The following is a 24,766-nucleotide window of genomic DNA, read 5'->3' as shown; positions in this document are numbered from 1 at the left end:
ACGCGGTCCTACTTTGGGGGAATCAACTTCTAGGGCTATGTGGGCACTCTCTAGGGCAAGAATGTAAAGGGAGAAAAGAAAAGGGGCTAATATGCACCTTGTCTTACTCCCCCTGAACATAAAAATTGATCAGTTCGCCCCCCCTCTGGACTGAAACGAACCTTGGCCGTGGTGTTCCAGTGCAGCTCTTTCAGGATATTGATCAGCCCCTCTTCTATCCCTAGGTTATGCATCATGGTCCATAGTTTAGACCTATTGACGTTGTCAAAGGCCGCGGCTAGGTCCATGAATGCCATATAGACCGTGCCCCTGCCTGCTTTCGTGTACTTAGCTGTCAAAAGATACAAATTTAGGCACTGGTCACTTGTCGATCTACCCTCCCTAAACCCGTATTGTATTTCTGCCAAGATATGATGTTCCGCCGTCCACTCCATAAGCCTGTTCAAAATCACTCACCCCATAATTTTAGCAGAAACATCAATGAGCGAGATCGGCCTATAGCACTTAGGGTCATCCTGGACCCTTTTTGAAATATGGGTACAATCAGTGCCGTGGACCAAGAGCGTGGTAGGCCAGATTTGATGGCTGCATTTAGCACCCTTGTTAAAATTGGTGCCCATAGATCTATATTACTTCTATATAGATCCGGTGGGGTACCATCCGGACCAGGGGCCTTGTTTGGGGTCAACCCACTAATTGCATTTGTTATCTCCCCTAGCGAGAAGGTTATTTTATCACTCCGCGTACCCTGCCATTCGCCCTCCTGAATTGCTAGGTGTGATTTGTTGTATAACCCTTGGAAGTGGTTGACCCATTCCTCTGGGAGGATGTTATTACTAATCACAGGGGCAGAATTCTCATTAAAACAGGGCCGATTTACAATTTTCCAGAATTCTGCAAAATCCCTGTTTTCTCCCGCCTCTCTAAGGTCTGCCCACACTTCTGCTTGAAGCAGCTTCTTCCGCTCTTTTACTTTAGTTCTGTATTTTAATCTACAAGTGGCCACGTCTGTCTTATTCCTTGGTTTAACTTTAAGACAGGCTTTTAGATCCCTTAATGCTTTGGAGCAGCTCTCATCGAACCAGCGTGGGTTCTTCTGCTCTTTCCTCAGGCCTTTGACTTCCAGCATTTTATCCACTATGCTTGTAAGGGTTATGAAGGATTCCGTTAATTCTGGACCTTCTTTTAGGGGGTCCAGACAGTCTCCTATCTCTTTTCTTCCATTTTGGACAAGAGATTTATAAAACTCTTGAGAGTCTACCCTTGCCCACTTAAGTAGCCTTCCCTGATCTGTTGTTTGGAGGCTAATTCCCCCCCCCCCCTTTGGGTTTGCCCGCCCCACAGGTGTGTCTTATTTCCAGAACGAGAGGGTTATGGTCACTAAAGGGGCTCCATTTAGTTTTAGCCAGCAATAACAGTGTCTATATTGGTGTCTGCAGTGTCTATAGCCCTTGTTTCGCTGAGCCCGCCCCCAGTAATAGTAATAGCTTTGGCACCCCCACGCCCCCGCCCAGTCACCTTACTTGAAAGTAGATCCAGATCACTGCTGATAGCCACTGCACGTTCTGCTCCTTCCTCCGTTGCTGCCCTTACCTCAGGTTTGAGTTTAAGGCGCCTTGTCCGTGATTTTAATTTATCAATGCGAGGGGGCTCAATCCCCGGTCGCGTTACCTTCAGCGCGACTGAGCCCTTCTGGGATGAATGAAGAAGACTGCCGCTGCCTTCGAGGTTCCCACGAGCCGCCGCCCTGCGACTCCGTCGCAGCTCCACGGCTGCCTCGGCCCACCGGGGAAGAGAGGTGGAAGGTAGGTCCCCAAAGCCGCACATCCGCCGGGTAGGCGTTCACTCCTTACTCCGACCTGACCTCGCTGAAACTGCCGACCTGCTGAACTGCCGAGCCCAAGGCCAACTCTGAGGTGGGTGCCTGCCACGGACATCACCGCAAATGCCACCTCACAACACCTTGGGCCGCGTCCGAAGGGATCCAAGAACGCCCAAAGAATCACAAGCGGCAGGACAGTCTGGGGCGGGCAGAGCCGCACAACACTGCTCACCGCGCCAATATCCTGAGAGGCTAAAGCAAAAGCAGGGGCACTCGGACAAAAAGAGGAGAGAGACCAAAAGAACACCCAGAACACCCAGGCAAGTCAAAGCGGTATAAGGTTCATGTCCTGCTGAATTCCGCTACGTTTCCACTGGGATACGGGAGCCCCGCTAGAGAGACGCGACCTGCCCTAGCCGGCGGCCGCCATGTTTTCCTGAGCGATTAATGGTGAGTATTGTGGAGATAAGTAACGTTAGTGAGACAGTTTTTCTTTAGGAGCACTGGATCAATAGCGACCATCTTGGGCCCCACTTTGCATGTCAGAGAAATTTATCACTAATGACATGCAAAGTGGGCGTGCCAAGATGTTAGCGACCGGAAACAGTCGCTAACATCGCTATCTCCTATTACCAACTTTTGGAGATATTCGCGCTAAGCACAAATATCTCCAAAAGCTAACACTTGCCCTGAGCAGTTCTTAAGCATGTTATCCAATGGGAAGTGGATAACATGGCTAAGAGCATTAGCTCGGTAATGCATGAATACCGCTGACTTTTCAGCGATATTCATGCATTGCGGACGATTTTTATCGCATTTGCGATAACCAAGGTTTATCTGCGATAAATTTTTGTCTCTAACCAAGCAATAGCGATAATTATCGCTATTGCTTGGTAATATGCCCCAGAGTCTGTCGTTATTTTCTGAGTCATGACATTTTTAGGATAACATTTGTTATATTATTGATGTATTTGTGGTGTATTTTATTGAATAGCTGTTTCTTCATTAAAGGTCCTCATGAAGGAATAGTTCCCTGATTTCTCTACTTGGTCCTTTTAGCTCTACCAAATATCCATTGGAGGACCTTTGATTTTGCTAACAGAAAGGATAATGACTTATGGGACCCTCATTATAGTATTTACGTTTCCTATAGAAATGTAAAGGTTAGTGTGGGATGTTATATGACCCCCCCCCTGCTTCCCGCTTCATCACTGGTATCGCAAAGAAAGAGGAAGGATAATTGTTCCAGGACGTTATTTAGGGGTTGTGTGGGGCCTGATTAGTGGAATATGGGATGTGGGGCTCATGGGAAATATAGTGTATTTTCCTTTGTTCAGTAGATAAAGAAAGAGAAGCATAATCCATGTCCTTAAAAGAATTGAAAATTATTGATGTGATAGAACATTTTTTATTGTATCTCTTTGCGTCCGAGTTTGCCACCTTTTCTCAAAAAAAAAAACACAGCCATGTGTTCATGTGCTGAGAAACTGGAGTTTAGCAGAGTAAGGCCCACCTTTGCTTTCGAAATAATTTAAAGATAGTTTCGACGGTCCTAAAATGCTTTTGATAAGATCCCTTCTTATATTTGGTGCGTTGTTTAGAGGGAAACGGCTAGTGCTGATTTTTTTTAATGTCTTTTACGTTCTTAAGCACAAATATCAGTCATGGCGATAAAATATTGGCCAGGAGTCGTCTACATTAGCTTTTAAAAATGTGTTTATTTTCGTCTTCGTATAAGTTTATTTGGGAGTTGCGGAGTTCTGAAGTCATGATACCTTGCATTTCAGTGAGCAATTCATGTTAAACTTTCGAAATAAAGGGCGCTATAAATTTACCAAATAAAAAAAGGGAACTGGTAATTTCCCTACGTATGAAATGTACTGGCCTGTTAAAACCGCTGTACTCGCAGGGGCAGCCCCTTCCACCTATATTCCCTCCCCTTTCCTTTGCCCGCCATTTCACTACCGCCTCCTACTATCCGAGCTGCCTGCAATCTAAACAGAGAACAAGGAAAGAGAAGGACGAGGAAGGGTTCGAAACGGATAAGGTGCAGCGTCGACTTAACCTGTAAGTAGAAAAATACCTCACCATATGTTGTGCTCACAACAGTAGGCCGCGTCCACTGGGGCAGATCTAAATAACTTTGTTTTTTTTTTAAACCAAAAACGAACAAATGCTCCCTGTGCTCTTCTTCAGAAACCAATACTGGGTTGTGTTTAGCCAATGAATGACATGCTAGCTGCTTTGAGTACGTCGCTTCCTCCACAATAAGATGCGATTGCAAGTGCGTGAAAATGTGTGTGCTTTAATAGTTTTTGTCATATCGTTTCAAGGGCGTGATATTTTACGTACTCATTAGCAGTGGGTTGTGTTTGATGCAGAAGCGGGTTTTGTGAACTGTCCTCCCCCAAAGGAGGTCCGAATGGAGGGCGCCATCTCCTCTGCTGCACACATGCATACTGTTCCCGCCTCTTAACGTAAAGGAAGGTACAGCCTGAGGCCCACTCAGCAATAAGAACCGATAAAATACAGCCGTCCCGACCCCCTCCCTTCTTGCGATGCGACACCTTTTATTCTTTTACAGTATACCCCTTTTAATAGTTTGTTTTCTTCACCCCTCCCGCTTTTCAACCCCGCCTCCTCCGTGGCCTAGCCGAACCTGCATTTATTTTCATTACAAAAAATAAAATGACGCGCCACGGTTGGGCTTTACGTATTAATTATGCTCGCAAATTATTTTGCATCGCGTTTCAAGCAAACCACCTACAGTAATCTGAGTTTATTTTTCGTTGTGACCTCAAACAATAAACAAGCCCTCGATCCGCGATCTAAACAAACTCGCCGTTCTTTCATTTGGTCTGTTTTTGTTTTCTTTCTCTAGATTGTTTGAATTAAACAAAAAATCAGTTTCGTGCTTATCCCAAACCTGATACTACCTCTTTTCTCTCCCCCCCCCCCCCTTTCCAACAGACTCCATTTTCGAGGTTATAGGCGGCGTCGAGAGGGGGAGGGGCACATTGGACGGACGGACCCATGTTACCTCTATACAAACAAGAATTTAAAGTAAAAATACATTTGGCAAAGAACAAGATGCTGTGCGTTCCACGCGAACGGCGGGTATATAATACTTTGCCTAGATCAATTTTCTAGTCCTCTCGTTTACAAGCAGTATTTGTCAAATCAAGTATGTATTTTAATCGTACTGTGATAGTTCAAGCCAGCTCAGCTGGAACACTTGGCCCTCATCTCGGCCTCAGGGGTCATTGCAGTAGCTGTCGTTCACCCATTGTGTCATGGCGGACTTCTTCCGGATTGCAGCGAGACTGGTGGTGTGATTGTGCGCTGGCGTTACACTTCCCGTTTCTGCTTATTGTTGTGCGTTTTAACCGCGTCAGTGTCTCAGAGTTGAAATGTCCATTTAGTCACATTTAAAACGGTGCTTTTCATACCACCTTAACAACTATGTTAATTATTTTAACCAAGATTATTTTGGGGAGTAAAATAACTCACAATGATTTATCGTGTTATAGGATTCTTTTTTTTTTTTTTCTCTAACATGATGCCTCATTTTAAGAGCATCATTTCGCCAAATCGGACAGCTGGTGCTGCCAGTCGCAAATTAGCACTTTTCGCAATTGACGGCGATTTACTTACTATTATGTTATTTGCTAGTAGTTCTCTAGCACCGCGGACTTGAATACTGTGATAATTTAGAAAGCGAAACTGCAACCAACGGCAGGCACTTAAAGGGCGACTTGATTTTTTTAAAACCAAAACCGAGGACTTCTCACAAACATAGAAATAGGACTACTATTTGCATCCGTGGGCGACATGGAAATGCTTAATTAACATTGCAATCAACATGGAATATACAAACAATGAGGCACTAAGAGGTCATTGTATGCTCACACCACCTTCTGTGCTAATTAAATAGTTTTCGGTTGAGGACAGCTAACCAATTAAGTAAGTATCGGAACACATGTAAACTTGCTTCCTGTGTTCAGGCGTCTGAAAACCGGACGTGTTTAATATTCTGAAATCTGTTAGGACAGATGGTAAACAAAAGGGGAATGACCAGCGAATCGGGGTCGCCTGGTCACCTGTACACTTTGGTACCCTGAGCATTTTTGAAAAATATAAATGGTTGTGAAAGTGCCATGAAAAATAACGCGAGCTAAAAGCTGTAATTCGTAACCCGTTCAGAAAAGCCTTTGTCCTTTAATTATACCTAGGGCCACCTGAATTATGTGACCGGGAAGGACCAAATTATGTGGCTTGGTTTACTAAAATATTGTGCCTATTCTTATTTTGTCATGTTTACTTACACAGGTTAAGTCTGGGGAAAACGTTTACTAGTCAACCTTTGCAGAGGAGAGGGTCTTCCACGGTACGGCAACTCACTTTTTTTGTAACTTTGATCCTTTTGAGCGACTGTTAGAAGTGGGGTCTCTAGTTGGCAGTGATTTGCACCCAGTCAAAGTAGGAACCCACAATCCCAGTCAGTAAGTTACAAAATAAGAACAACCTGGTCTCCGGGCTTATCCCAAGAGGCAATATGTAAGGTATTCACACACGCAGTAACACATTGAAAACACCGTAAAAGTACTCCTCACTTGTTTAGAAGGTTGTTGGAATGTCTGCACTTGAGGATAGTGCGTTGCACTAAGGAGGTGAGGCGGAACTGAAGCAAGTGATGCAGTGGTGCAGAGTCACTGATGCCTGGGGACGTTGCAGGACGCAGGGGAGGTGATGCAGCAGTTACCGAGAAAAACACACTGTTCCTTACTGCTGTGCGGTGTCGATGAGGCGTTGCTGGTCAAGCTGCGAGGCTGCGGTTTCATGGAGTCTACGTCAAACCACGGGGCCTCAACGGAGTGATAAGTCATGGACGTTGGTGGCACGGTGCTCAGGACACTAGCCCTGGCGGTTCTTTGAATGCATTGCAGCGCTGTCGAAGCCTGTGTTGTAAGTTGCAGTCATTGCGTAGAGTGGGAACCACTGCTTTGGTGCAGACAATGGCACAGAGTTGCAGACAGGTGCCAGTTCTGAATCACTTGTTGTCTGGTTCTTCCGGCAGCACTGAAACTCACTTCCAAGGGCCCAGGAACTGGAGTTGGCCCCACTTGGCACGTAGGGCTCTCAGCAGAGGATCCCAGGTGTTACAGGTGAAGTCTTTGATGGCCCTGAGACTTCCAACAGGAGGCATGCTCCACTGAAGCCCATTGAGAAACTTTAGAAAGCAGGATGTTGAGAGCAAAGTCCAGTCCTCTCACTCCCAGGACAGAAGCAGCAGGCTAACCTAGCAAAGCAAACAGCAGTGGCAGTCCCTCCTGGCAGCACAACAGCTCTTCTTCCTGGCAGAATGTCCTCCGTTCTGGAGTGTTCAGAGTATGTTGTCAGGGGTACCGTACTTATACCCATTTTGGCCTTTGAAGTAGGGAGATTTCAAAGAAAATTCTTTGTAATGACAACACCCTGCCCTTCCTTACTCTGGCTCCAGCCACAAGTCAGTGTGGTGGAGACTTCTTTTTGTAGGGACTGGCACAGCCCTTTTCAGGTGCAGCCATCAGCTCCTCTCACCACTTTAGCTCAGGAAGGCTCATCAACCTGGTGATGGGCCATCAGGATATACAAAGCACACCCCTGCTCCCTTTGTTTGTGACTGTCTAGAGAGAATACACGAAGCCCAACTGTCATCCAACCCAAACGTGTATTCTAGGGACATGCAGAGGCAGAGATTGGTTGAGTAAAAAAAATGACAACTTTCTAAAGTGTAATTTTCAGACCTGAATTTTAAAAACAAACTTCACTAAAAGATGTGATTTTAGTTTGAGAGTCAGTGCCCACATATTTACTCATAAAAGTAGGGGTGCAAGCTAAATGGTGTCTTCTAAATGGTTAGGAATCGCAAAGCGAAGTTGAAGACTACTGCGGGTCCATCAAAAATCTCTTAAGGAAGGTATTTTCAGTAACTTGGAGCGTAGAACAGTCCCCATAATCACAAACCCCCACACCATGAGTTGCTATATAAATTGTTAAAATTTCTTGAATTGGTTTCTGCCCAAGCTTGGCTGCGAATCAAAAACGAGCCTCCACCGCTCTATTACCATGCTGCACCATCAAAGTTAAGAGGATCCCACTTGCGCTGCTTGTTAAAAAGAACTCCCAGGTAGTAGAAATTTGAAACTGTTCCCACAATATTTCCATATAAACTAAAGGTCTTGGTTTTCGTTCTTTTTGGGCCACACACTATTATGAGATTTTTAAAGATTTATTTTCAAGTCCAAGGAAGACATAAATTACACAAAAGCGTCTAGGGCTTTTTTGCTGGCTGTTAGCTGTCCTGGCTACAAGACATTTTTCCTGCTTCCTCTCATAAAGCCATGGGTCAGGGATTAGCTCTTCCTTTGTGCTACCGCACTCTTGTGCTGACATTGCTGGTTCGATTCTGGACTTTGGCCTAAATGATTTTGTTCATTATTATTTTAGTCCAATTTTTATGTATTTGAAATGACACTTTGCAAGAATTTTCTTGTATTCAGTTTTTTAGTGGTGTTTAAAAAAACAAACATTTTGAGTACTGTTGCATGTTTGTTCATTTTGGTGCATGTCACACCTTCCTTGATATTTTTCAAAGGCTTTCCACATCCACCAGTGGCACATAGTACAAGTAGGTGTTGTAGCACACAGGATAATGTGATGCATAGCCAAATACTTATAAGGTCCCAAAGGCGAGACCTATTTTCTACACCAATGCTTGTATCATTTGGAGTCATTTGAATCTGGATAAACCTTTACGAACAAAACGGAATTCACCCACTTTGTGTTTGGCATGTACATTTTAATATAGTTCTGCCAAGCAGGGCAAACTACAACTAGGTGATGATGAAATGCTTGCATTGATTTGATTCGCTGGTATTGTCAGAGCCACATTCCAGTCCATTGTATTTTGCCAACCATTACACTATAGCCCGAGGCCCACTTAATGCAAATCAGTACTGACCCTGCTCCTAATTGGAAAATATCACTTTCTTCCTATTTTGGCCTCATTAGTAGGGAGCAGCTCAAGTCCTCCACACAGTTAGCTCTGGACTTTCATCTGGGCGAATAAGTAGCACTTTGAGCATAAACTACGATAGTCAAGGTAGGTGATAGGTGAAGTGCTGGAATTCATCTCGGCCACTGACGATTGCTTGAGGCTGCATTCCATCATGCAAATCAGTACTGTCCCTGCTACTAATAGTATATTCCAAACTGCCAGTCCAACAGGGGCTAAAAATAGTCGAGGGATTAAAAAAAACATGGTCTCCCTACTTTATTATTATTTTTTGCACTTCGATACAGGAAAACTCAACAGAATTTTACGAAACTTGGTGTAAAGGGTGTGAGAAAGTGCCATCTTTCTTGCCTGGTATGCCCCCCACTTTTTTTCTGAACTGCTGATGTGCTTTGACTGAGTGTACCCTGGGTTCCTGTCAACCAGGTACCTGGTTGGCAGGGCCTGTGTCCCTTCCCTAAAACTGTGCTGAAACTAAAAACCCAATTGGCATCTCTGCCCATCTGTCAGCCCCTAGTAAATGGTACCCTAGACCTTAGATAATCTTATATGGTGACTGCATCTCTTTTTTGTTCATAGCTGTAATTGGTTTAATGACTTTTTAATCGTAGTTATTTGGTCTAAGTATTTATCCAAATGTTTTTTATAAATGTATTATATTTTAACTGCATTGTGCTTTTTAAGATATTTCATATCGAAATAAAGCGTTGTACAACTACCCAGGACATGCTGACCAGAAAAGACCCCTGAGGGCTGCAGCACTTATTGTGCCACCCTCAGGGGCCCTGTACCCTGGCACCCACACACTGCTTTTGCAGGCTGAGTGCCTAAGTGCAGAACTAAACCAAGAGTCAACATGGCACACATCCCTGTGGGCCATGTCCACAGATCTCACTGCCCTAGCATACTTCAGTCGCCCCTCTAGCTGGGTGCCCTATGCCAGAGGTGTGGGCAAAGGTTCATGAGCCCTGTGCCCCTACAGTACCCAGGGCCATTCCTGGGCACTGTAAGTGCAGTGATGCCATTAAGCAGACCCTCCAGGATTTCGCGGTTTGCCGCGACAACGGCACTTATGTTAAAATACCACGATTTTTACAAAAGTGCCACGAAATCAGCACTTAAATGTCTTCGCATTCTCTAGCGACCCTAAGGTCGCTAGAGGAGCGACCTTGGGGCAAAAGCACCATGGCTGAGGTGGAAAACGGAGAGAGAAAGACAGGACTAGCCCGATGAACCGGTTTCTTGTATTACCTTATTATACTTTGAAAGCAGCTTCCTGACTTTTGACCCTGCCTTCCCCTTCTCGACAAGTTAATGCATTCTCTACATAACATTCTTTTTTTTCCCCCACACAGACTGCAAATGGACTATAGCAAAAAAGAGTTTGCCACAATATGTCGACATACAAGACAATACTTACAAATTATATAAGGATAAATAAAAATCACTCTGAATTTCTTGTGAAAAGAATTCACCTAGGGTGGACCAATGTTTCATACTTGCCCTCACAGGATAAAATTGTACATGTGTGACTTTAATGCAGGTCTCGTGAACACAGGGACTCAAGCCGAGGGTCACAGTACTTCCAAAACACAAGACTTCACGCCAAAAAAACATATCTCTTTTGATAACGCTTCCAAAACCATGTCAATTTTTTACTAAAAAAGAGGAAAGGTTTTACTAAGCAAATAGAGAACTCCAAACTTAATTTGACGTTTTAACCAAAACTAGGACAAGGGAACAGACAGATGCACTACAAGCAAGTCTAGGCCTGTAACACATTCGGGGCCACAAAATACAACTTCTGCTTTACAGCAGTTTTACTCACGAGAGATAGGACATTCCAGGGTTTGGCGCAGTGGAGGATGGGACATGTTGGTAGGAAGTGACATGCACCATCAAAAGCCGGGAGTCCAGAGTGTAGTGGCATAAATGGCATTTAATCTTTGGCAGCCCTCCAGTGGTGCAGCCACCGCAACGTTGGCTGGAGGACCTCCAAAGCTGTGGTGTGCCTGCCTGATTAGGAGTTTCTTCCTGGTCAGGCAGGTGGGGCTGCGACGGTCTCACACGGTGGGTTGTTAGGCTCATAGGAGAGCCTAATATGCTATCCACCGCTGTGCCAGCGCATGCAGCAAGTTCCTGCACGGTGTAGCATACATGCCACACTGTTCAGGAACAGGGGTGCAATTCCAGGGGGCACAACATGGGCCTTCCTGCATGCACCTCCAGGAGTGGCAGTGAGGCCCAAAATTAAGTGCACCAAAATGCCGCTAAATTTCCATATTTGTGTCGCTAAATTTCCATATTTGCTCTAAATTTGCTAATCCGTGCTGCTATATCCTGGGGGTCTGATTAAGAGTATATGGTGCTGGGAGGTTGTCATTACGAACTCCACAGCACCATAATGGCTACACTGAAGACTAACAAGTTTGGTACCAAACTTCTCAGCACATTAAACCTGCACTGATGCCAGTGTGGGATTTAATTTTACAATGCACCAGATGGCATCTTAGAGATACCCTCTGAAAACCTAACCTACAATCCACTTCTGGGCTGAATGGCTGCAGAGGCTGCCACACAGCAGACATGTTGCTGGACCCCTGGGTGGAGAGCCCCCCGCTCTCCTGTGCCTGCAACAATGCACATCCTGGGCGAAGTGCTAGGTTCCCTCCCCCAGGATGGGCAGAGGGAAGCCTCTGTGAGCGTCTCCAGACCATTTGCTGTACCCAGCAACTGGCCCCCACCAGTTCTAACCCCCACACTGGCGGGAAAAACTACGTCAGGTGGGAGAGAAGAGGTGAAGCACGACCCCGGGCTCGGGCCATCGTGTAGATGGGGAGCCCTGCCCAATCCCAGGTAGGCTCCTGCCCCCCTTCCACAGGAGAGGAGCAGTCCAGGGGGTGTACTCACCCCAGGACAGGGACCTATTGGTCCCTGCTCTGACCCTACCTGTAACACCCCTAAATTCAGTATTTAGGGGCTCCCTGAACCTTCCTCAGATCCTGATACAAAAAGAAGATCAAGAAGAAGACCCGCCGTGCAGCTGCTAACAGGACGACGACAACTGACTTGGACCCAGCCCTACTGGCCTGTCGATCCTGCAGGGCTCAAATTCCACTCGACTTGACCCTCTTAAAGACTGGGACTCCCATCAGCAGAGGTTCTGCTGCAACAACCCACCTGGTACCAACCAGGAAGCTCCGGACCAGCCCACTCTGCACCCGCCGAGCCCGGGCCGGGCCCAACCGAACCAAGACCACAAGCAAGTGACCAGGAGCCCAGCTCCCACAGCCGCGTGGCCTGCTAGCTAGTAGCCACCAATGAAGGCCCCCTTTTCCCCCATTGGATATCATTGGGCTTACCTACCTCTCCACCCGGCCGGCCCTGCGCTGTTGGTGCGGAACCGACTGTACTTACCTGACCCCGTTGGACCCCATAGTCTATACCCGGAACCTTAACTTCACCAGCCAAGTACTCACCTGGAAACCGGTAACTCAACTCAAGTCAAAAGATTTGTATAGCGTGCTACATACCCAGAGGGTCTCAAGGCGCTTGAAGAAGGGTGGGGAGTTACTTGTCGAATATCCACGTTTTGAGTTGCTTTCTGAATGCTAGGTGGTTCTGAGTAAGGCGAAGGTGAGTGGGAAGTGAGTTCCAAGTTTTAGCTGCTAGGTAGAAGAAGGATCTACCTCCCATGGTGGTTTTGTTGATGCGAGGAACTGTGGCAAGGGCTTGGTTGGAGGATCGTAGCTGGCGGGAGGGGGTGTAGAAGGATAGTCGTGTGTTGAGGCATTCGGGTCCGATTCCGTAGAGTGCTTTGTGTGCGTGGGTTAGGAGCCGGAAAGTGATCCTCTTATTGACGGGGAGCCAGTGTAGGTTTTTCAGGTGATCAGAGATGTGTTCTTTGCGCGGAATGTCTAATATGAGCCTGGCTGAGGCGTTCTGGATACGTTGTAGTTTTTTCTGGAGTTTTGATGTGATGCCGGCGTAGAGGGTGTTTCCGTAGTCCAGTCGGCCCGTGACCAGAGCGTGGGTGACTGTTTTTCTAGTTTCGGTAGGGATCCAGCGAAATGTTTTTTTGAGCATGCGAAGAATGTTGAAGCAAAATGAAGAAACGGCGTTGACTTGTCTGTTCATCGAGAGTGAGGAATCCAGGATGACGCCCAGGTTCCGTGCGTGGTCCGTCGGGATGGGTGCTTTTCCAAGGGCCTCTGGCCACCAAGAGTCGTCCCAGGCAGAGGGGGAGGTACCTAAGATGAGGACTTCTGTTTTGTCTGAGTTCAGTTTCAGACGGCTGTGCTTCATCCATTCGGCTACTTCTTTCATTCCTTCGTGTAGGTTGGTTTTGGCCGTGTTAGGGTCTCTGGTGAGTGATAGGATCAATTGAGCGGCGGCGTAGGAGATGATATTGAAGTTATGTTGGCGTGCGATGGCCGCGAGGGGGCTCATGTAAACGTTGAAGAGGGTGGGACTGAGTGAGGACCCTTGAGGTACGCCGCAGATGACTTCAGTAGCCTCTGACTTGAATGGTGGAAGGCGGACTCTCTGGGTTCTTCCGGAGAGGAACGAGGTGATCCATTCCAGTGCTTTTCCTTGGATTCCGATGTTTTTGAGGCGCTGTAGAAGGGTACTATGGCAGACTGTGTCGAAGGCTGCGGAGAGGTCGAGGAGGATGAGGGCGACTGTGTCTCCATTGTCCAGTAGAGTTCGAATGTCGTCTGTTGCAGCGATAAGGGCGGTTTCGGTGCTGTGCTTGGCTCGGAAGCCGGACTGTGAGGAGTCGAGTGATTTGTTGATTTCGAGGAATGCGGCGAGCTGGTTGTTGACAGCTTTCTCGATGACTTTGGCCGGGAATGGAAGGAGTGAGATAGGGCAATAGTTTTTGAGTTCGGTGGGGTCAGCTGTGGGTTTCTTCAGGAGGGCGCTGAGTTCGGCGTGTTTCCAGCTTTCCGGGAAGATTGCGGAGTTGAGGGAGCAGTTGATGACGTCTCGGAGGTGCGGTGCAATAATGGAGTCTGCTTTGTTAAAGATGTGGTGAGGGCATGGGTCTGTGGGGGATCCTGAGTGGATGGAGTTCATCAGACGGATGGTGTCCTCAGTGGAGATTGGCTTCCAGTCATTGAGGAAGTTCAGGGGGGGTGGGGGTCCTGCAGGGGACTGGGTGGGTTGGTCTCCGGGTTGGTTGTCGAAGCTGTTGTGGATGTCTGCAATTTTGTTGTGGAAGAATGAGGCTAGGGAGTCGCAGAGGGCTTGAGAGGGGGTGATGTCGTTGGAGTTGGCTGAGGGGTTGGTAAATTCCTTGACGATGTTGAATATTTCCTTGCTGTTGTGGGCGTTGTTATCTAGACGGTCCTTGAACGCTGCTTTCTTGGCATTTCGGATTAGTTGGTGGTGTATGCGGGTGGCGTTTTTGAAGGCGTTCTTGGTGCTGGTGGTTGGGTCTTTTTTCCAGGCCTTCTCGAGGGAGCGACAGAGTTTCTTGGATTTCTTAAGGTCATCGTTGAACCAGGAGGCCTTCTTGCTGCCTAGTTTGATTTGTCGTTTTTTCAGTGGTGCTAGGATGTCGGCGCTGTTGGATAACCATTGGGTGAGGTTGGTGGCTGCTTGGTCTGGGTTTGAGGAGTAGGCGGGGGGCTTTTGAAGAAGCGATGAGGAGATCTGGTCGATGGTGATTTTGTTCCAGTTTCTTTGCAGAGTGGGTTGGGGGTGGTTGTTGGATGTGGGCTTGTTGTAGGTGAAGTGAACGCAGCTGTGGTCAGTCCAAAGGAGAGCTGTGGTGTGGCTGAAGGAAACGTGCTTGCTGGAGGTGAAGATAGGGTTGAGTGTGTGACCTGCGATGTGGGTGGGGGTAGTGACAAGTTGTTTAAGTCCGAGGTTGGCGAGGTTGTCCAAAAGAGTGGTGGTGTTGCGGTCGTTGTTCTTTTCAAGGTGAAAGTTGAGGTCTCCCAAAAGGATGTAATCCTCGGAGGGGAGCGCGTGTGGAGTGATGAAGTCTGTGATGTCTTCACTAAATTGTGCGCGGGGTCCTGGTGGCCTGTAAAGGAGGGTGCCTCTGAGTGTGGTCTTGGGGTCGATGTGGATCTGGAAGTGAAGGTGTTCAGAGTTGGCGAGATTGACGTCTGAGCTAGTTGAGATGCGGATGGATTTCTTATGGACGATAGCGATGCCTCCTCCTGTGTGGCCGGTACGGTCCTTGCGAGTGATCTTATAGCCTTCCGGGATGGCAATGGTGATGTCTGGGGCTGAAGAGGCATTCATCCATGTTTCTGTTAGGAAGGCGACGTCCGGAGAGATGGTGTCAAGTAGATTCCAGAGGTCAATAGCGTGTCTGTGGACCGAGCGGGTGTTGAGCAGGATGCATTGTAGGTGGTTGGGATCGGATATCTGTTGTGTGTTTTCGTGGATGAGGAGTTGTTCTTGGTGCCGTCGAACTTGCAGGAGTAGCAGGAAAAGGGTCCATGGGTGTGTCCAGGAGCGGCTTGGATGCAGTTGGGGGGGGGGGGGGCGGCCAGGGTTAAGGGTTAGGAGGGTGGAGGCATCGTAAGTAATGCGGGAAGTGTGGGCATTACGAGGACCAGGGGGTCTGGCGCTGGGCGCGGACGGGCGTAGACGGGCTTACCTTCGGCGAGGCCGTAGCGCATGGACGCTGCGCGTTGGAGCATCAGGCATAAATGAAGTGTGGAGGGGGCGGAGCGTGGGAGGGTCAGCTGGGAGGCGGGGTCTGGGAGGAGACACGGGAGAAACTACAAACAAGTCGAAATGGCCGCCCAGAATGAAATCGAAAGTGGGGCACTCACTTACCTGCCATTGGAAAATATTGACCCATTTTGACGAAGTTTTGAAAATGCAATTCACATAAAATCAGCCGAATTCCGTAGTACTCACCTGCAAGTAGGCGAGAAGCCAGTACTGTACCTTGCAGCCCAGTACTGAACCGTAAAAGTAATCCTTACCGGGTTTACTAGTAATCTGTATTTTCTCCATAGGAACCCATTGTCTGCTTTTCTATGAAATGTCTTTGTCTACTTTTGAAAACTTGAAATATTCTTTAACACTCATACAAAATACTGAAACGCAATTACCTACCTGTTCAAACCCCAGTGCTGGCCTTAGAAGCCCAGTAGTGGATTACAAAAATTAACTCGATCATACTTTACCTACAACCTGAATTTTCTCCCATTGAATAACATTGCCAGATTGTCATTAAAAGTTTCTAAGTGTGGACTTTTAAAACCGCTTTATATTCATGAAAATTCACCACAGTAACTAAAACGTTTTTGCTAATCTGGTTTCAGCTTAGACCCCAGGACTGAATCTAGGATCTAGTCCTGGAACTACTAGAGTAATCTGTACTGTAATCAACTGTACTTTTAAGGTAAAAATCCATTGAGCTCAATGCTAAAGTGTGACTAGACTTGAGTTGCCTTTAGCAACTCCTGTACCTATTGTGTTCACCAACGTTATTGCTTCCTTGCAAAGTAATTACATGAGAGGTCTCCTATCTAGCAAAGCATATTTTTATGCCTCTTGGTTCTAAAAATAAAACAACCATATCTTTGGATATAAAAACCATTGGCCTGGAGTTCAGTCTTTGAGTGTATGAAATCCTTTTGCTGACTGAGTGTGTACTACAAAGTCTTTGCACTGCCCTCTGGTACTGCCTTACTGCTCGACCAAGCTACCACTTTTGAGAGTAAGGTCAGTCCTGACTTTAACCTCTGTTATCCCTTTTGGGGGTTGTGGACTCTATACACACTGTACTTCATTATTGTCCAGTGTATATATAGAGCCACTTTCTCACAAAAGGAAAACATTATTCAAAGAAGCGCCTTTGGTTGGTTTGATGTAAATCCATTGGTAGCTTTCAAGAAATTGGCATTAAGTTGTATTTTCGTGGGGGGAGGAGGGGGTGAATGAGGTGGTTACATTAGATGTCTAAACCGTTAATCCGCAGAGGTCCAGGAATCTGGGTTAGTGGACCACTGCAGACCCAAAGTTTAAAAACCAAATATTTGTATCTGCTTGGACAAGATCACTATTTCCCTGTCGTCTACTTCAAGTCCACAAAACTGAATAGCTTGCTGTAGCATACAGATAAATGTTTTAGCCGACGATAACTGGGCAGCTTGACTCTGTTTCAGGGTTAAAAAAATTGAAGGGCATGTACGCGGGTAGGGTGAATACACTGGCGCCTAGGCTCATTTAGAAGGTGTTTCTGGGTCCCTGAGATATATAAATGTAAGAAAGTGCTGTCTTTCTTGCATGGTATGCCCCCGCTTTTTGCTGAACTGCTGATGTGCTTTGACTGAGTGTGCCCTGGGCTCCTACCAATCAGGTGCCCAGGGCCTGTGTCCCTTCCCTAAAATTGTATTGAAGCCAAAACCCAATTGCCATCTCTGGCCACATGTCAGCCCCTGGTAAATGGTACAATGGGTACCCAGGGCATTGCAGAGAAGACCCTTAAGGGCTTCAGCACTTATTGTGCCACCATGAGGGGCCCTGCACCCTGACACAGGCGGAGTGTCCTGCTGCAGACCTAAACAGTTGACATGGCACCCACCCCTGTGTGCCAGTCCCACAACCCCACTGCCCTGGCGTACATCAATCACCCCTCTAGCTAGGTGCCCTATGCCAGTAGTGTGGGCACATGTGCATGAGCCCTGTACCCCTACAGTACCCAGGGCCATTCCTGGGTACTGTAAGTGCAGTGATGCCATTAACAGTATATGGTGCTGGGAGGTTGTCATTATGAACTCAACTGCACCATAATGGCTACACTGAAGACTGACAAGTTTGATATCAAACTTTTCAGCACATTAAACCTACACTGATGCCAGTGTGGGATTTAATGTAGAATGCACTACAGATGGAATCTTAGAGATGCCCCCTGAAACCTTACCCACATTCCACGTCTTGTCTGGAGGCTGCCTTGGCTGCCACACAGCAGACATGTTGCTGAACCCCTGGGTGGAAAGATTTCTCGCTCTCCTGGGCCTGCATCAATGCACTTCCTGGGCGAGATGCTAGGTCTCCTCCCCCAGGATGGACGGGGAAGCTTCAAAGGCTGCCGCCTTTGTGAGCATTTCCAGGCCACTTGCTGTACTCAGCAACTGGCCCCCTCTAGTTCTGACCCCCACTCTGGCGGGAAACCCTACATCAGGAAAGGGGGTGTGCCAGCCTGCCAACTCCACCACGAGGTGAAGCAATACCCCGGGCTACCGCCAACTTGGGTGGGGAGCCCTACCCACTCGCAGCTAGGCTCCTGCCCCCTCTCACAGGAGAGGAGCAGGTTAAGGGGTGTACCCACCCCAGGACAGGGACCTATTGGTCCCTGCCCTCACCCTACTTGTAATGCCCCTAAATTTAGTATGTAGGGGCTCCTGAACCTTCCTTCCTCATATCCCGATTTCGAAAAAAGAAAGAAGACCAAGAAGAAGACATGCCGTGCAGCTGCTAACAAGAGGAACACACCAACTGACTTGGCCCAGTCCTACCGGCCTGCTGATCCTTGAATCTGCTCCTGCTAAATCCTGGCGTCTCCTGCGGACAGCAACGCCGAAAACCCTGGAGGACCTGCCTGCCTTTACCCTCTTAGAGACTGAGACTCCCATGAGCAGTGGCTCTGCTCAAACAGCGATAACCCTGGTGCCAGCCAGGAATCTCAAATCCAGCCCACTCTGCACCCGCCTGGCCTGTGCCCAAGTGGACAAAGACCACGAGGACGTCCCCCGGCGATTCTGACCTGGAATCCAGTGCCCAAGGACCCTCCTCTAGGACGCCTGCAGCCTCAGAACCAGAGACCCCCCCCCCCCCCCCCAACCGTGACCAGCAGAGGGAAAGATTTCCCGACACCAAGACACCCCTACTCCGGGGTGCCTACCTACCCTCCAAGAGCCCAACTTACCCCTCGAAGTGTTCTTCGCTCCAGAAGATCCTCCGTCCCGAGCCTGCAGCCTTTGTTCCCCTTTCAAGATCTCCATTGAATAACATTGAGTGCCTAACGGCTCAAAAGCACCCTGCAACCAGTCGCCAGAGTGCCCCTGGCAGTGCAACCTTGGACCTATCCTACTTCCCCCATTTGCCCTGAGCAAGTGACCAGGAGCCCAGCTCCCACAGCCGCGCAGCCTGCTAGCCAGCAGCCCCCAACTGAAGGCCCCCTGCCTCTCATTGGATAACATTGGGCCTAACTACCTCTGCACCCGGCTGCCCCTGTGCCGCTGAGGTTGTACCAGCTGTACCTACCCGACCATGGGAGACACCTGAGTCTATGCTCTTAACCTTATCTCTGCCAGTCGAGTACTTATCTAAAAGCAGATAACTCACTTTTCTTCCATAGGCTAACATTGACTGGATACACTTGGAAATTCTTTTAAGTCTGGAGTTTTGGAACTTTAAAATATTCACCTAAAATCAGACGAACAGCGAATTTCGATTCACTCACCTGGTATCAGGAAAGACCTCCGTGCTGCATCTTTTAGCCCAGCACCAACCCTGAAAAGTAATTTTTACCGTACTTACCAGTAACCTGAATTTCCTTCCATAGGATAACATTGGTAATTTCAACTGAAAGTTTCTAAGTTTCAACTTATAAAATACAATAATATTCCTTAAAATCACTACTATAACCAAATCCTTAAAATCACTACTATAACCAAAACGCTTTTACTTAACTGTTTACAGGACATGTTCCAGGACTGAATCTAGGATCCAGTCTTGTGGTTAGAAAAGTAATCTACAAAGTAATTAACTGCATTTAACTGAAAATGCCCATTGAGCTTAATGTTGCATTGTGTTTGAAACTGTTGCCTATTGCAACAAACTGTAACTATTGCATTCAAAAAGTCTAATGCCTATTTGAAAAGTATTTATCTAGAGTAACTCACTCTGAGAAAGTATATTTTGATACCTTGTTGGTTCTAAAATAAAACGGCTATATCTTTTGATACAAAAAAATTAGCCCAGAGTTTAGTTCTTGAGTGTGTGAGACCATTTGCAGAATGAGTGTGTACAACAAATGCTTTACACTGTCCTCTGATACTGCCTTACTGCTCGACCACTGTAGAGAGTAAGGTTATATCTAACTTTAGCCTCTGCCAAACCTCTGGGGACTCTATACACACTGTACCTTACTTTGGTCCAGCTACAACTTATTGTCATCTAATACAAGTTCTCCTCTCCCCCTCATTATTCAGTTACCATTTACCTGATCGGGGGTAGCGTCCGTTCGTGAAACAGTACCTGACTTGAAGAAAGGTTAACCTTATCATAAAACAATAGCAGTCACACACTATATGCAAAAGTTATTACTGATTTAAGCGCTCCTCCTCCCTTTTGATCCATCAGTTACCATTACAGCATCTGGCTAGAAGAGAGGTTAGCTTTATCATAAGAAAACAACAGTTACACAATAGTTCACTAAGAACTGGGGTACTTTATTTATAACAATAACAATATAACACTATACTATAACACATAGCCTGCAAAGGAAAATTGGAATAGACACATACACAGATCTGCGGGGTCTCTGTAAAGCTTTATTACTATAACACATCCACATGTAATTGACTGTAAATAGCTAAAGAGGGAATGGATTATACTGCACACCGCTGAAAGAAAAATGATTAGCAATACAGTAGGGGAATTTAGCCTAGGAAATAAAAGACAAGATTAAGGTGTAAGTGTAAAGCAAACTAGTTTAGAATACCTCACCCTATTAGGAGGAATGTTTCTCTCTCTCTCTGGTGGAATCGGGGCTCTCTCTCTCTCTCGCCCTCCGTCACCACAGCTTTACTCCTCTGGCTCAACTGCTCCAACTGGCAGCTTCAACTCCTCCATCTGACTGGTAACTGCTTTATTGCATCCTGATAAACTGGCAGCTCCAGCTGACAGTTCCAACTTCGTTCATCTGACTGCTCTCTCCAGCTTCAGCAATTATCTGCCTTCTCTCTCCATTCCAGAAAACCAATTGAACTGAACTGTTCTCTTCAGCTCCAAAAACCATCTTACTTCTCTCTCTCCAAGAACCGACTGACACTCCTCTTCTCCTGCACTTCGCTAATATGGAATGCTCTCCCCTCATGGAAATTTCCAACAGAGGGCTGCCTCCCACCGAATTCCTGTGCCAGCTCCCGGGCTCTCCGCGCAAACGCAGTGGCCATCTGCAAGTTACGTCTGGGCCCAAGAGACAAACACATTCTTCCGATAAGAACCAGTCTCGGCTGGTTTTACCCTAGCGAACAACTCCTCATAACTAAAACATCATCTTTACCCTGCAAGCATCTCAGTCTGCAGGGACAGAAAGCAAAATGGAGTCTCTCTAGTTCTTGGCCTTGGAGGCCTGAGAAGGATGAAATAACATTTAGCTCTATCAGAGTACCTACACAAACCATACCAATATGTAATATAAAGTCTGGACTACAGGATCCACCCTCTACTATAGGTAGGATGATGAAAGGACACATAATTATGTCAAAGCCAATAGGCAATAGATGGATTAGAGTCAAGAATAAGGGATCTATCATCATATAAAGCAGCTATCCTCTAGTTTATGCTCCTAGGTCTGGAAAAAGGCCTGAAAAGGACCAACACAAGGCAAGAATAGAGATTCAGGATGGTAGCAAGCTTAAAGTCACCATCACTTAGAAATAGAGCCAAAAATACGGTCACTAACCTTATGAAAGATCCTTACCAACAAAGGAGGCTCCCAGGGTTCGTACTTGAGCCCAACGCTATTCCTCATCTATGTAGCACCTCTGATCTTGTGGTGCAGAGATCGTGTCGTATGGTTACAACATAACTTACCATTTCCTCTGATCCAGACAAGGTGAAAGACCAATTTTCGCACTGCACATGGAAAATTGCTGACTGGATATTTAATCACGCTCTTCAACGGAATAGTGAGAAATCTGAGATTGTGGTGATCGGCAAAGCTCTCGAACTCTGGTCGGCCAATTGATGGCCCTCTGACCGTGGCTCTGCCCTTCTCCCAATCAAGTGGTGATAAATTTGTGAGTAAAAAAAATCTCATTCTATCCATGAAAGATCAAGTTAATGCTACATGCAGCACTTGCTTTGCCACAATTAGACTGTTAACGTTTTTCCCTGGCTCCCTTCCCCCTCTAGAAAACCTCTGGTCCAGGCTTATAACCAGTTGCCAGGATTATGGGAACGTACTGTTGGTAGCGGCAAAGTACGCTTTGCTGGCTAAACTACAAGTCGTGCAGCATAATGCTGCTAGGCTAATTTGTAACTCACCAGCTCAGTCGGCCTCGGCTCCCATACTAAAAATTGCATTGTTTGCCTATTAGAAAGTGGGTAATCTTTAAGCTCTGCTGCCTGATGCAAAGGCCTTATACCCGACCCTACTGGCTTTTCTGCGCTCAAACTGTAGTTGTCTGTTGTCCAGACAGTTCAGGTCTTCAGACTCCACTATTTGGAACCACCAGATTTGATGGCAGATCGTTTTCATCTTTGGTCTTGCATCACTGGAACAATCTACCTCTTCACAACTGCACCTGCCCAACTTGATGAATTTTAAGATGTTAAAAACATGGTTTGTTGAAACCTTGTCATTTCACCTGATCTACATGGTGCCTTTGGGAGTGAGTTGTGCGCTCTATCCAGTATTAATAACAACAAGAACACAAATTGGTTTGATTTAATGGGCTAAAAATGTACTCCATATATAAAATATCTAGCGCACATCTAGGGTACACATGACCCCCTGACTTGCCTCTTAGTTACTAACGGCATTGCCATCTCAGCTGGGGCAAGAATGTTTCTCAGTTTGAGTGAAAACTCACTTCTAATCAATATATTGCTAACATATGCTGTGGCACCGCAGAGTAATTTATAGACCGCACATTTTCTATTAAAATGGTCACAAACGTTCGCACTAACACACAGTTTTACTGATAAAACTATATAGAATGTGAACAGGCTTTGGTAAATTGGGTTTCAGAAAAAATTACTATCATTTGCACATCACCAGTTAAAGTGTTCCAAAGTAATCCCGAATCTTGCAGCAAATTTTTGGCCCACTGTTTTTCCAGTGGGAGAATCCCAAATACATGTCCGGGGAATATCTGGGTTCCCATCTTTAAAAAAGTTTACCGGTTGTTTCCCAATCATTATCGACAGATAGCCCCACTGGACGCTACTGGGAAGATCTTTGCAGCATGTGTACTGTAACACTTGAAAGACTGGCCATTCTATTCAGGAGTAATTCCAACGACTCAGGCTAGCTTTCGTCCACACCACTCTGTAACAAACAATATTGCGGCCCTGCAAACACTAATGTAGTATTAAAGCAGCAGGTTGTATATTGTGTTTTTGTCGATTTTTACCTCTGCCTTTTCTTCTCGTAGATAGGCCAACCCTCTGGACTAAGTTAGTGAAGCTTGGAATACCGAACAACCTACTTACCATAATGTAATTATTACAATCTGCAACATGGTGTGGTGTTTAGAAAAGGGATTGACTGGGTAATACCTACAAGGAATGGATGAAAGCAAAGCTGTGTTATAGCCCCCATTTTATTCTTGGGGCTCGCGCAGCGAGAGCAGTTTTGTCAGGGTTCGAAATCGGAGCCTGGAATCACACACGCTAGTGCGTGTGCTTTTTCCTTTTGTGCCCCCCTATTGGCCTTTGCGTTTGTGTGTTTTAGCAATAGAGCACACAATAGGCCAAAGGCGAGCGCATTGCTCCGCCCCTGGCCTATTGGTGTTTATTACGTGCACCAAAGGCCATGTGGTTTCAATTATTGTGCCCAGACACGGGCTCGATAATTAAATGCACTTCTCGCTGTGGCGCGTGTACCACTCGCGAGCTTTTGTTTTTGGATCCATTTCATAGGGAAGCAAGTACATGAAAGAACCGCTGATGCTGAGGTCTTGTTTAATTTTTGTACAGGTGCCTCCGCTGTTTAAATTTCCTGACTTTGGGCTAGACACTTCTGTCTGAATCAATGTCACGTCTGGCTGTCGCAGCTGCTGTGTGTCTTTTAGACGTGTAGACGTGTGTCCCTCCCAGGGGTTCTACAGACACACTGGGGGGGATGCAGTACCCAATTCTTGATGGTTTTCGATCCCGCTGCTTCTAGTAACCAAGTGTTGCCAAATGTTCCACGTTCCAGACCGGGGCTGCCGCAATATTGTCCGTCTTCTTATGCCTGGGACTCCGCGTCAGATTGGGGCCTTCCCTGGATTGGAACGCCTAATTTTCCACAACAATTTTATTGATAAAGATGAGCAGAGGAAATAAAGTGGCATCCCACAATCAGGACGATACCACTAGACATTGTGAGTACAATCACAAAATAAATCTGAGCGTCCAAGCAATGAATCAGCAAAATCAATGGTATACAAGAGCATCAACCCTATCTTCATCTTTTCAAGAATCTATCCACCCAACTCCCCGAACCCTCCCTCAACCCTCCCTAACCCCATGCATGTGTGTGGGAACCATATGTACGAAAACTCATGACGCATCTAGTGTGTGTGTGGGAGTGGGCTCCGCCGGAGCATGCTGGGCTATAGGTCCTCCTCCGGTTCCTCTGGGGGATCTAGTGTCAAACCTCTGTAGTCCGCCCACCTCTTCCATATCTTGAAATGTTTACGAGGGCACCCTCGTGCTTCAAAGATTGGCCTCTCCAGACCCATACAGAAATCTAAGCCTGCTTTCCACGCAGTCAAGGGGGGGGGCCTCACCTCCTTCCACGCACGGGCCAAGTCTCTTTTGGCTACCATCAGCCCCAGGAGGAGCAAGTGACGTTTATAAACATTACCACCCACCCCTTCCAGGACGTGCAGTAGGCCCAGGCGGTGGGTACGGGGAAGGGTCCAGCCCAACACCTCTGACAGGCAACTCCATACACCCCTCCAAAAGCC

At 46.8% G+C, this 24,766-nt stretch overlaps 1 protein-coding gene across 1 annotated transcript in view; it reads left to right on the top strand.

The window, feature by feature from the left end:
- The first annotated feature begins 3,825 nt into the window (after positions 1-3,825).
- The window catches only part of MACROH2A2 (macroH2A.2 histone), a 140,633-nt gene continuing 119,692 nt past the window's right edge, over positions 3,826-24,766 (top strand). The window contains exon 1 of the mRNA XM_086922127.1: positions 3,826-3,889. The gene's annotated coding sequence lies outside the window, so the exon portion shown is untranslated. The remainder of the gene's footprint in view (positions 3,890-24,766) is intronic.

This window comes from Lissotriton vulgaris, chromosome 5 (genome assembly GCF_964263255.1).
Source record: "Lissotriton vulgaris chromosome 5, aLisVul1.2, whole genome shotgun sequence".
In the NCBI taxonomy this organism is placed as follows: domain Eukaryota; kingdom Metazoa; phylum Chordata; class Amphibia; order Caudata; family Salamandridae; genus Lissotriton; species Lissotriton vulgaris.
Note: the sequence above shows the minus strand (reverse complement) of the source record. Positions and strands in the feature narration are given on the sequence as shown.